This window comes from Rattus rattus, chromosome X (assembly GCF_011064425.1).
Source record: "Rattus rattus isolate New Zealand chromosome X, Rrattus_CSIRO_v1, whole genome shotgun sequence".
Classification (NCBI taxonomy): Eukaryota; Metazoa; Chordata; class Mammalia; order Rodentia; family Muridae; genus Rattus; species Rattus rattus.
The window spans coordinates 126,098,039-126,112,528 of record NC_046172.1 but is presented as its reverse complement, the minus strand read 5'-3'; positions in this window follow the sequence as shown (position 1 = coordinate 126,112,528).

The window sequence follows — 14,490 nt, the reverse complement described above, 5'->3', positions numbered from 1 at the left end:
ATATAACAGGAAGTTTCACCTGCTCTAGGTTTTCATACCATCTCTTAAATGCCACTCAATTCTATCTTTTTCTGATTCCTCAAACCCATCTCTCCACCACAACTCCATGCAAATCTCTGATTCTGTACTGCTACCACAGTTCACTCATAAAAATCTATTCTTTCACCCTTTCAGAAAGATTTATGGGTTTCAAAGTCCTTTTCCCTATACCTTACCTTTGTAGATCTTTGGACTGTAGCTTAGTTATTTTATTTTATGTCTATTATGTACATATAAGTCAATATACACCCAAACTTATTTATATGGCTCTGTGTTTTCTTACTCAGGATGACATTTTTCTAGTTCCATCCATTTGTCTGCAAATTTCATAATGTCCTTGTTTTTGATAGCTGAATAGTATGCCATTGTGTAAATGTGCCACATTTTCTTTATGCATTCTTCAGTTGAGGGACATCTAGGTTGTTTCCAGTTCCTGGCTATTATGAATGCAAATGCTATGAACATAGTTAAGCAAATGTCTTTGTGTTGGAATGAATGGTCCTTTGAGTATATGCCCATGAATGGTATAGCTCTCTCTCTCTCTCTCTCTCTCTCTCTCTCTATATATATATATATATATATATATATATGAAATTAGCTCTCTATTGTATGTGAAGTTGGTAAAAAAAAATCTTTTATCCATACTGTAGACTGCCACTTTGTTTAAAAATCAGGGACCTTTGACTTACAGATGCTTTTCAGTTTTGTGAGGTCTCATTAATTAATTGTTGATTTTAGTGCCTGCACTAATGGTGTTCTATTATGGAAGTCTTATCCTGTGCCAAGGAGTTTAAAGCTATTGCCCACTTTTTCTTCTACCATGTTCAGTGTATCTTGTTCTATTTTCTTTTGAGGTTTTATTGATCCATTTGGAGTTAAATTTTGGATTTATTTACATTCTTTTACATGTAGCCATTTTGTTTGACAAGTAACATCTGTTAAAGATGCCTTTTATTTCCAATGTATATTTATGTAATTATTTTTTACCAAAAACCAAGTTTTCATAAGTATGTTCATTTGTATCTGGTTCTTCAACTCAATTTTATTGGTTGACAATGAAGGTGGTTCTAAAAAGACAAGTTCATAGCAATGTCTACATAGAAATACTAGAGAAATATCGTAACAACTTAACAGAATATCTTAAAGATCTAGAATGAGGTAGATGGCAAGAAACAACTGAGCTCAGTGCTGAAATTGTTAAAGTAGAAACAAACACACAAATGAGCAAACAAAATAAAACAACACAATGAATTAATGAAGCAAAAAGACAAGGGCCTCACCATAATTCAAACATACTGGTATGTTGGTCTCTGATTTCCAGCCTGCAGAACATTTCTCTAGCATATGGTATTCTATTATAGCAGCCTTAATTAAGAACAAAATAAACAAATATATTTTGCTTCATCCAAATATTGAAATATTATTAAAACCTAATTAATAAAACTTAATTAATATATGTAACCGTAGATAAATCATAACACCATACCTACTGCTACTATGTGTTCTATTTGTTAAGAAATTAAAAAAAATGTATTCTAAAAATCAGATAATTAGGATAATTAGCTGCCTGCTATGAAACTTCCTACTTATTTTAAGGAGCTTCTATACATAAGTTATAGATTCCTCTTCTTCTAAAACCTGATTTTAAAAGACATACAATATAATGAGTCTTTATCAAGTATCTTAAAACATGTTACTTCTAGAAAAACTACTGTCTTGTTCATGATGTCTCAATAACACTAAGATATGTCACTATACTTAAGGAAGCCAGCAGGACATTTTTTTTCTTTTTCCATATTTTACAATGATTGAAACTAACAGAGCAGGAAGGGTTAAATGAGGTGGGGGATGGGAGGGTATGAATCTTAAATATTTTTCTATTGCCGTGATGAGACACTACTACCAAGGCAACTTACAAAAGAAAGTATTTAATTGGGGCTTTATGTACACTTTCAGAGGATGGCCATTGTGGTAGGGAGCAGGCAGGCTTGGTACTAGAATGGTAGTGGGAATCTGATAAACTGGCAATGGCCGGGGCTATTCAAAATTCAAAGCCCACTCCACTAACATAACTACTCCAACTAGGCCACACTTTCTAACCCTTCCCAAACACTTCCAACAGTTTGTTACTTTATTCAAACATATGAGCTTATGAGACCATCTCAAGCAAATCACCACAAAATGATAAAAAAGAGTGTTGTAGAGATAAAACTAAAGACTTTTGCTAAGCTTACTATGTTATCTTGTTTAATGTCATTGGTAATTATAATTCCATAGACCCCTTCATAAATATTATTGTATATTGCCAGTGCTCTTGGTTACCCTTCAGAACTTGGTGGTAACACCATATTACTAATGATAACACATATTTAACTCATAGGATATGAGTAAATCAAGTTGTTACTAAGTTAGAATTTTTTTCTCCAGTGCCCAACCTTAATAATGCTGTATGTGTCTATGAATGCTGCCTAAGGAGGAAAATAACCAACAGGATTATCCCTTAGTAAGTCCCACCACTCTAATAATAACCTACTTAAAATCATTTACTCACAGATACAGTAGTGACATTAATATTAACAGAATAAACAACTACTTTCTGATTATATTTAAAACTGAACTCATAAGACAAAACCCATTCCTGTCACAATTAACTAGGTCAAAAATCTATGACTGGCTATACAATAGGCTCCAAGGGAGAACCCAATCTTATTATTATGGTACATGGACATAGTGTTTAATTGCCTCCTAATTTCTTATCACCATGCCCATAGATTAATGTATCTCTCAACTGTCATCAGAGAAGCTTATTTTTGAAGTATATAGTTATTAATACAATGAACTATAACTACTCAGTGTACAAAAAGTAAGAGACTGTAAGGTGCTCAAGTCAATGTGAGATGTTAATATCACATCCCTGTCTCCCAAGGCTTGGGGATCATAAAAGAAGAGTTGGAAAGACTGGAAACACCAGCTGTAGCAGATACCTGCAGAGAAACAGGATTTGTTCAATATTCCGGGTTACTGCACACAGAAACTAATAGTTGCTGGAATTATATACACAAGATTAAGTCATGTTAAATCCTAACATGGATGTATGAAGTACCACCCCTAGCTAAGGAACTATTGACTACTAGAGTATGTAGGGGAGGAAGAATCAGTTTTCTTCATGGATATAACTCTGAGAAGCTACTCATGCTACAGTAGGTGGTCCTGTACCCATGCACACAAAGGCAGCCTTTAAGTAGATGCAATTTTTTTTAAATGTTAAGAACATACAGTTAAGAGTAAACAGGAGTAGGGCATATGAGATGAGTTGAAGGAGAAGGAAAAAAAAGGTGAATTTCATCAAAACACAAATGAATATGTGAAATTCTCAAACTAAATTTTTAAAGTAGAATTTTTAAAATACATTTTGAAGTATCCATGAAAATAATTTTTCATTTTTTTGCGAATGTTTTAAGATTACAATAAGCATCCTTGTAAGAATTGCTTCCTTAAGTTCTTTTCTTATAAACTATTTTTGAATATGTGTTTGGGAATTCTTTAAGCCTACATGTGCCATAAAAAATAATAGTTGAAGTAGCCCTTGGGGGAAAGTGCCATAATATTGGTATTGCAAGTTTAGTGCATTCATAATTGAATGGGAGAACGGAAGAGCCATAAGTTTGTGTTTCTTATTACATAAAATCTGCTGATATAATAGAAGATGTTATGGCCACAATATTTTGTTTTCACCATAATGGTATGGTGTTGTGTAGCACTGATAAAATGCTCACTGCCTTATACATGTTCCTACCTCTAAAATTTATCAGTTCATTGAGACAGAGAACACTTTTTCCAATTGGAAAAGATGCTCCTCAGTGAAACCGACACTTTTTTGACTATTTGTGCTTTGTGGTTTAAAAAAAAATAAAAGAAAGCTTGGGTGCTTGGGTGATAATCAAAAGGAAAAGATCTCATAGAAATTTTGTCAATGTGCTGATTTAGACAAGGTATTCCTCCCTGGCTTGCAAAGGGACTTCTATCAGTTGCCCTTCTAGATCTAAATGAAAGTAATACAATGGTCAATTAGAGAAAAGTTTCTGCTTTTGATTTAAATAAACCTTAAGATGGCATTGTCTATATAATGATAGAACTTCGGTAATGTTTAGTGAATTCTACAAGTGAAAAACCCTTCTAAATAAATAATAAAGGGCAAAATAAGAAAATCAATATTCTTTATGTGAAGAAATAATACAATAAAGGAGTATTTAAAGGGAAAGTTATTACTAATTATTAAACAAAATATTCTGGCATTAATAAGTATTATATTAATGATCCATTACATTTAGAATGGAGAATCAATATTTATAAGTATCTTTCCTAAGTACTGTAGCTTTTATTTTCATTAGAGTAAATAGAAAACACAATTAAGAAAAGTTATAATATTCCTTGGAGAGTCAGATGGTAGACAAAAAAAGATGAATGTGTAAATACAGAGAAGGGGAGAGTGAACATATTATTCCATGAAGACAGCAGCTTAAAAATCAAAAAAGCTATTTCCTATAAAGACACTGTCAATGCTCTTAAAGTTCTGTGATTGATTTAAAACTTTAACTGCCACTTACTGTTGAGGAATCATATATAAAAGTCACATTACCACCTAAACAGGAAAGTAATATAAAGAAATTGCATCTCTGCATTTATATGCTCTCTGCATATAGATGAATATATAAGAAGGATACTTTTGTTAGAATATGTGATTTATTAAAAGATCCTGAGTTTACTATTGATGTTACAGAATCAAGTCTTGAAGTTTATTTCACAAGCATTACAGTTTGGGATTTGTGAAGAAAAAAATATAAAGCACATATTTTACAATGATTATATCAACAACAGGTCTTTGATGATGACTGATGCTGGAAACAGTTGTTTCCCAGTCTCTTTAAACAACCGAGGATATTACTTGCAAATTATTTCTGAAATTATAGAATAATTAAAATTTGATTTTACTGTAACGTTATGCTTAACTTTGTTTTTATGAATAATTAGTAATGAAAATAAATGCAATCTTGAAAGAATATTGTACAAAATTATTTATTACAAAATAATCCTAAAGCTCGTTTCTAATTTATTCAGTGGAGGCGTTCACAAATACTGATAGTATAAGAGAATGAGTACTAGACTAAGAATTACCAAAGTTCAATCTTAAATAAACCATTCATTTACTGACTCTCAAAATACTGAATTTGTAAGTAATACACAAATACAAAAATGAATGACTTGCCATTATGCCCATAGATTGATTCATCATAGAAGCTTTCATTTGCAGTTGATAGTGATTAACGCAGAGACCCACAGGTGGTCAAAATGGAGAGAATTAGACATTGTGGAATGGCCAGTACTAAATGCAGCATCTGTATTATACTTCCCCTCTCACCAAGGCTCAAGGATTTTTTAGAAGAGGATGGAAAATAATGTAAGAGACAAGCAGTATATGACTAAAAGGAAAGAGTACGTTATGAATACAGGATGGAACATGAACTCATAGTGTTTGGAACAGCATGCACAAAACCAAGTCAGACCAAATTTGGGCATGTAGAGTTGATTTGGATATGAAATACCACCCCTGGATAAGGAGCAATTGGCCCTTGATAACTGCTGGGAAAGGAACTGTCAGTTTTCTCTAAGAATGTAGCCCATGGTAAGTTGGCCATATGCCAGAAGGCTTAATCTAATTTCTTAGTTCAGTGGGTTTATATTTTTACCTACAAAATGAATTGGTTATACTAAGACAGTAATTTTCAAGTTGTTTCAATTGTAGAACAATTTACCCAAGTAAGCCTCATAAAAGGGCTAATTATTTAACACTAATAAAAACATAACTATTTTCAGTAAGTCTAGATGAATTGTCTAAACTACTGCTTTTAAAGTGTACTTCCATCACTCTGTGTAGTTCATGATCAAGCTCTTAGAATCCACTGGCCCAATATTTTCTATCCTTTCCTAATCAGTTATGGTTCATATGATTATAATAGAAAGCACTTTATTTGATAATACTTTGCATAATAATTATATTACTACAGAATGAAATAAGTGGGTTAATCAGTAGATTAAAACATGAAAGTTTCTTTTCTCTTGACTTTTTGTATTTTTGTTGATTGAGAAATTCATATATGCCTGTACCATATTTTAATCAATTCTAATTATCCAGTCTATTCCCCCTAGTTCTTTCCATAGCCCTACCACATTTCCCTTCAGAAGTTCATGTCTTCTAACTAAAAGCTACTTGGGGAGGAAAAGGCTAATTTCAACTTATATTTTACAGTCTATCTTTTAGAAAAAAAAACAACTCACTGAGTTCACTTAATGTTGTCTATATGCTCTTGTGTTGTGGGCCATTTATAGATCACAGTCAGTCTCCAAGGAGCCACATTAGTAAAGAAAAGTGGCTCCTCCTCCCTTCCATATCTATGCTGGAATTTTGGTCGACTTGATTTGTTATGAGTGCATCCAGCAATTTTCATTGTTAGTCCATGTATGTAACAGCGTTGTGATGTCTAGTGAATACTATTTCACTAGTAAATCACTTGGGAATATGTGCTGATTAGTTTTTGTCAACTTGACACAAATTAGAATCATGTACAAAGAGGGAACTTGGGGTGAGGAATTGCATCGATTAGATTGGTCTATAGGCAAGCCTATAGGATATTTCTTGGTTATGATTGTTGCAGGAGGGCACAGGCCATGATGGGCAGTGCTAATCCTAGGCATGTGGTCCTTGGTTGTGTAAGAAAGCAAGCTGATCAAGCCTACAAGCAAGATTCTCCAACAGTGTTTGCTTCAGTTCGTTCCTCTAGCTTCCTCTCTTGAATTATTGCTGTGGCTTTCCCAGAGTCAGAGTGTAAAATATAAGTTGAAATTATCCTTTTCCTACCCAAGTAGCTTTTAGTTAGTACATTATCATGACAAGAGAAAATAAATATGAAAGCATGTAAGGAAATATTATATTTGCAACCTTGACCTTATTTTTTCTTCTTGAGAATGTGCCAACATTTTGTAAAGGGAAAAGAGAAAGCAAAACTTTCTCCATATAAAGTTTGGTCAATTATCAGAATAGTGTTGTTTTAGTGAACACCTATGATGTGAATGGGATATTTGCATTTTTTTCTGGTTTAAAATATACATCCCAATTTCATTTGTTGAACAGTAGATTTAGTAGACACATATTGTTATATGTTTATGGGGAAATTATTAAGTGTGTCTATTTCATATTTTACCTATCTCTCTTTTTTTTATTAACTTGAGTATTTTATATACATTTGAAAGTGTTATTCCTTTCCGGTTTCCGGCAAACATACCCTCCCCCCCCTTCTTTATGGGTGTTCCCTCCCCATTCTCCCCCATTGCCGCCTCCCCCCAACAATCTAGTTCACTGGGGTTCAGTCTTAGCAGGACCCAGGGCTTCCCCTTCCACTGGTGCTCTTACTAGGATATTCACTGCTACCTATGAGGTCAGAGTCCAGGGTCAGTCCATGTATAGTCTTTAGGTAGTGGCTTAGTCCCTGGAAGCTCTGGTTGCTTGGCATTGTTGTACATATGGGGTCTCGAGCCCCTTCAAGCTCTTCCAGTTCTTTCTCTGATTCCTTCAATGGGGGTCCTATATAATAGCCAGAAGCTGGAAAGAACCCAGATGCCCTTCAACAGAGGAATGGATACAGAAAATGTGGTACATCTACACAATGGAATATTACTCAGATATCAAAAACAATGACTTTATGAAATTCGTAGGCAAATGGTTGGAACTGGAAAATATCATCCTGAGTGAGGTAACCCAATCACAGAAAAACACACATGGTATGCACTCATTGATAAGTGGCTATTAGCCCAAATGCTTGAATTACCCTAGATGCCTAGAACAAATGAAACTCAAGACGGATGATCAAAATGTGAATGCTTTACCTATCTCTTAAATCACTCTAAAATGCTTGACATTATTAAATGAGGCAATATATTCAGAACTTCTTAACTCATAGGAGTTAATAATTGATGTTGAAAACCTTTTTCAGTTTGAAGTATTTGGTTTTCTTTTCCGTGAAACTAACAACTTAAATTGTTTTCCATAAAATTATAACTTTGTATAAGATTTTATTTTAAAGAAAGAAGAATTTGTGGAGTGTTGATTTAAGTCCTTCATCATTAACTTTTTCTCCATGCTTATAGAGAAGATGCTATGAGAACAAGCTTAGTTGTAATACCCAAACTCTATTTTGTGTATAATAATATCCATAATATATAAGAAAGAATATCCAAAATACAATCATATAAATCTAACCTGAATTATTTTTTTACTATTCTCATCATATTTGAAGGAGAACCAGCAGAACAGATTGGTAGGATTATGCCACATAATCAATATATTTTGGTTGCAATAAAATAGCTCAGATTTTGTGTAATCAAAAGTTAGTAAAGTCAGTCCACCAATTGAAAGGATGTCCTTTACACATCCAGTATTCTCCAGGTTCTATGTGTTTTTTATTTGCATGACTTCCAGAGGTATTTGTCTTCCATAAATAGAAATATGTAGGGCAAGTGCAAAAGTATTAGAACAGCAATTAAAATGTTTACTGTACTCAGGCTAAAAGCATACCAATTCATCTGACGTTTATTTTTTTTCTTCGAGCACAACGGACTGATTTATCTGGTTCAAAAATCACTATAGAGATTTTGAGAACATTTAAATTACATTTTCATATATCAACAGTATCCTATGACAAAGTGAAAAATGAAAATTATGTAGTTAATCCACAAAAAGATAACCATTAGAATCCACCTTTTTTTATTAAGATATACCAATGTTAGTGGGAGCCACCTTTTATTTTTTAATACTCTAAATCATCATATAACTGTTGCAATGTCCACACTTTCTTTTAGCAATCCAGAACGTGACAGAACTACAATCTCTCTCTGATGCAGCTATTTCTTAGTTAAATAATACTAGGAGTGTTAAATTCTCCTCACAAATGCATCTTTAGGGGATGCGATTGTGCCTGCCTGATGCACTGTAAACCTAATAGTATCTGGGACGTTAATACTTGAAGATAGCATTTGCCCTATCATTGGGGTCATGCAAATATATTTAATCCAAATGGCGAGAAAGCATTTTCATTGCTAAAAATGTGACATTTTCACACTCTTTTCATTTGAAGGCAATAATGTAGGTCAAGGACAAAAATACAAGAACAAAAGCCAACAAAACAACAACAAAAACAAAACAAAAACCCAATCACTATAGAGCAATAGTGTTTGGGCGAGAATAGAATTATTTTAACTAATTTGATCTACAAGATCATTTTATTATAAAACATCCCAGAAAAGCACTGCAGAAAGTTTCACATATACATATACATATCATGGAAAACAAGCAATAGTGCTTTGTGCCATACTTGCTCCAAAGAAATATTTTGAGAAATAAATTTATTTATTTTTACTTCAAATGCTTTTGTAGATATGTTATAGCTGACATGGAAAGAGTACCTTTACAGTCTAGATCCAAGGAAAACCACAAAGTCACAACACACAACAAACCTCATGCAAGAGATGTGCTTGTGGTGGTGGTGGTGACCCCAGGAGTGTGGTGACTTCTTCGCAGTTAGATGCAACAAAGGAGAACTGAGCAGAACACGGGTTTTATATGGCTGTATAGTTATTCTGAGGGGTGGAATTTGGGGGATAGATTGGGATTGAAGGAATTATGTGGCCCAATATTTGGACAAGCTCAGGGACTGATGGAAATGTTTTGATAGGGAGGAACCTGACAACTCTCCTGCCTCCAGGGACTGGGACAGTAGTTACATCATCTAGGGAATGCCATTCAAGCAGTTAGAGAAGTCTGAGCTGGGGAAGGGTCTGGCCATTGGACTTTCTCAGGAGCATCGCCTGGCCATTGGAGCTCCTCAGGGGCAACGCCTGGCCATTGGAGCTCTTGGGGTGGTTCCTGGCCAATGGAGCTCTTCAGTGGGAGGGCCTGGAAGTTGGAACTCTTGAAGAGGGTGATAACTTTACCTTTCCACACAGATTAGGGAACATAGTGGGTAGAGTTAACAAAATGTGAAATTACGTATAATCTTGAGGATGCTTACATAAACCTGAGGAATAAGAGAAAGCACCTGTTCATGGGCCAGAAGGCTAAACAACTACACAAACCCATCCCATTCAACAGGGTCTGTGTCTTTCAATAGAGAAACATAGCTTCTGACAAACCAAGAAATAATAGAACATGGGAGCCAAGAAAATATAATATTTAAATATGTAGAACATGGCAGAATAGAGAATGATGTGTGTGTGTGATTGTGTGTGTGTTATGTATGTATGTATGTGTATGTGTGTATGTATGCTAACAGGGATGGAACCTAGGTTTTTCTAAGGTAAAGATATTCTGACCCCATGGAGTCCTAGCCCCATTCTTCCTTTTAATTCTGGCACAGGATCTCCCTAAAGTACCCAAGCTGGCTTCAAACATACTCTGTTCTTCAGATAGACTTTTATTGTTTTATTGGATTTTTAAAATTTACATTTCAAATATTATCCCCTACCCGAAATCCCTTCCATAAACTCCCTATCCCATACCCTTCCCCCCTTCTTCTGTGAGGGTGTTCTCCCAAACACCTGCCCCCTCCCAACTCCCCACCCCGACCTTCCCCTAAACTTGTGGGGGGGGGGCGTCCAGCGTTGGCAGGACCAAGTGCTTCTCCTCCCATTGGTGCCCCAAAAGGCCATCCACTGCTACATAAGCAGCTGGAGCCATGAGTCCATGTGTACCCTTTGGATGGTGGTTTAGTTCCTGGGAGCTCAGGTTGGTTGGTATTATTACTCTTATGGGGTTGTAAGACCCTTCAGCTACTTCAAATATCTCAGTCTTCCAAGTAGTCAGGATCACAGGACTGCACCATCAAGTATCACTGGAGACCAGAAGTTAATTAACAAAAGAAAATTACTCAAAAGAAGGAGGATTCTTTAAGGCTGTCCTTAAAATTACTAGCATATGTTTCTCTTTTTTTTATTGGATTTTTAATTTACATTTCAAATCTTATTCCCATTCTGGATTTCCTGTCCATAAGGCCCCCTATCCTATCCCCCTCCACTTCAAGAAGGGTATGCCACTCCGCAGCCACCATTCGCTTCCTGCCTGCACACGCTGACATTCCCCTACACTGCTGGGACCAGCCTTGGCAGGACCAAGGGAATCTCATCCCATTGGTACCCAACAAGGCCATCCTCTGCTAAATATGCAGTTGGAGCCATGGGTCAGTCCATGCATAGTCTTTGGTAGTGGTTTAGTCCCTGGAAGCTGTGGTTGGTTGGTATTGTTGTTCTTATGGGATTGCAAGCTCCTTCAATCCTTTCTCTAACTCCTCCAAAAGGGACCCCATCTCAGTTCAATGGTGTGCTGCTAGCATTCACCTCTGTATTTGTCATGCTCTGGTTGAGTCTCTCAGGACATAGCTGTATCAGGTTCCTGTCAGGATGCCCTTCTTAGCTTCATCAATCTTATCTAGTTTTGGTGGCTGTATATATGGACTGGATCCCCAGGTAGGGTAGGATCTGAATAGCCACACCTTCAGTTTCTACACCAAACTTTGTCTCCATATCTCCTCCTATGAATATTTTTGTTCTCCCTTTTAAGAAGGAGTGAAGCATAAAAGCATAAAACACTTTGATCGTCGTTCTTCTTGAGCTTCAAGTGGTCTGTGGATTGTATATTAGATAATTCCAGCTTCTTAGCTAATATCCACTTATCAGTGAGTGCATACCATGTGTGTTTTTGTTTGTGATTGGATTACCTCACTCAGGATATTTTCTAGATCCATACATTTGCCTTTGAAATTCATGAAGTCATTGTTTTTGATAGGTGAGTTGTACTCCATTGTGTAGATGTACCACAGTATCTGTACGAATTCTTCTGTTGAAGGGCATCTGGGTTCTCTCCAGCTTTTGGCTATTATAAATAAGGCTGCGTATGAACATAGTGGAGCATGTGTCCTTGTTAGCATCTTTTGGGTATATGTCCAGGAGTGGTATAGCTGGGTCCTCAGGTAGTGCTATGTCCAATTTTCTGAGGAACCTCCAGACTGATTTCCAGAATGGTTGTACCAGTCTGCAATCCCACCAACAATGGATGAGTGGTCCTCTTTCTCCACATCCTGGCCAGCATTTGTTGTCACCTGAGTTTTTGATCTTAGCCATTCTCACTGGTGTGAGGTGAAATCTCAGGGTTGTTTTGATTTGCATTTCCCTTATGTCTAAAGATGTTGAACATTTCTTTATGTGTTTCTCAGCCATTCAGCATTCCTCACTTGTGAATTATTTGTTTAGACTTGAACCCCATTTTTAATAGGGTTATTTGACTCCCTGCAGTCTAACTTCTTGAATTCTTTGTATATATTTGATATTAGCCCTCCATCAGATGTAGGATTGTTAAAGATCTTTTCCCAATCTGTTGGTTGCCATTTTGTTTCCTTTGCCTTACAGAAGCTTTGCAGTTTTATGAGATCCCATTTGTCGATCCTTGATCTTAGAGCATAAGCCATTGGTGTTTTGTTCAGGAAATTTTTTCCAGTGCCCATGTGTTCCAGATGCTTCCCTAGTTTTTCTTCTATTAGTTTGAGTGTATCTGGTTTGATGTGGAGGTCCTTGATCCACTTGGACTTAAGCTTTGTACAGGGTGACAAGAATGGAATGATTTGCATTCTTCTACATGCTGACTTTCTACATGGTGAACCAGCACCATTTGCTGAAAATGCTATCTTTTTTCCATTGGATGGTTTTGGCTCCTTTGTCAAACATCAAGTGATCATAGGTGTGTGGGTTCATTTCTGGGTCTTCAATCCTATTCCATTGATCTACCTGTCTGTCTCTGTATCAATACCATACAGTTTTTGTGACTATTGCTCTGTAATACTACTTGAGGTCAGGGATGGTGGTTCCCCGAGAAGTTCTTTTATTGTTGAGTATAGTTTTTGCTGTCCTTGGTTTTCTGTTATTCCAAATGAATTTGCAAATTGCTCTTTCTAACTCTATGAAGAATTGAGTTGGAATTTTGATTGCGGTTGCATTGAATCTGTAGATTGTTTTTGGCAAAATGGCCATTTTTACTATATTAATCCCACCAAACCATGAGCCTGAGGGCTCTTTCCATTTTCTTCATTTTCTTTCTTCAGAGACATGAAGTTCTTGTCATGCAGACTTTTCACTTGCATGGTTAGAGTCACATTGAGGTATTTTATATTATTTGGAACTAATATGAAGGGTGTCATTTCCCTAATTTTTTTCTTAGCTCGTTTCTCCTTTTTTTTTTTTTTTTTTTTTTTTTACTATTTGTCCTTTGAGTAGAGGAAGGCTACTGATTTGTTTGAGTTAATTTTATACACAGCTACTTTGCTAACACTGTTTTTCAGGCTTAGTAGTTCTCTGGTGGAACTTTTGGGGTCACTTATGTGTACTATCATATCATCTGCAAATAGTGATATTTTGACTTCTTCCTTTCCAATTTCTATCCCTTTGACCTCCTTTTGTTGTGTGATTGCTCTGGCTAGGAATTTGAGTCCTCATTTGAGAATAAGTAGGGAGAGAGTGGGCAGCCTTGTCTAGTCCCTGATTTTAATGGGATTGCTTCAAGTTTCTCTCCATTTAGTTTAATGTTAGCTACTGGTTTGCTGTATATTGCTTTTATTATATTTAGATGTGGGCTTTGGCTGATCTTTCCAGGACTTTTATCATGAAGGGTGTTGAATTTTGTCAAATGTTTTCTCAGCATGAAATGATCATGTGGTTTTTTACTTTGAGTTTGTTTATATAGTGGATTATGTTGATGGATTTCTTTATATTGATCCCTGTTTTGAAGACTACTTGAATATGGTGGATGATAGTTTTGATGTGTTCTTAGATTCCGTTTGTGAGATTTTCCTTATTTTTGTGTCGATATTCATGAGAGAAATTGGTCTGAAATACTCTTTCTTTGTTGGGTCTTTGTGCGGTGTAGGTATAAGCATAATTGTGGCTTTGTAGATGAAATTGGGTAGTGTTCCTTATGTTTCTATTTTGTGGAATAATTTATTGTGGAATAATATGATTTTGTTGAAGATATTTACTGGCCCTTTAAATTTGGGAGTCTTCTCTCTCTTTTATACTTATTATCCTTAGGTTTGATCTTCTCATTGTGTCCTGGATTTCCTGGATGTTTTGAGCTAGGAGTTTTTTTGTGTGTGTTTAATTTATCTTTGATGGTTGTGTAGATGTTTTCTAAGGTATCTTCTTCCCCTGTGATTCTCTCTTCTATCTCTTGTATTCTGTTGGTGATGGTTGCATACATGACTCCTGGTCTCTTTCCTAGGTTTTCTAGCTCCAGAGTTGTCTCCCTTTGTGCTTTCTTTATTTTTTCTATTTCTCTTTTTAAATTATGGATGGTTTTGT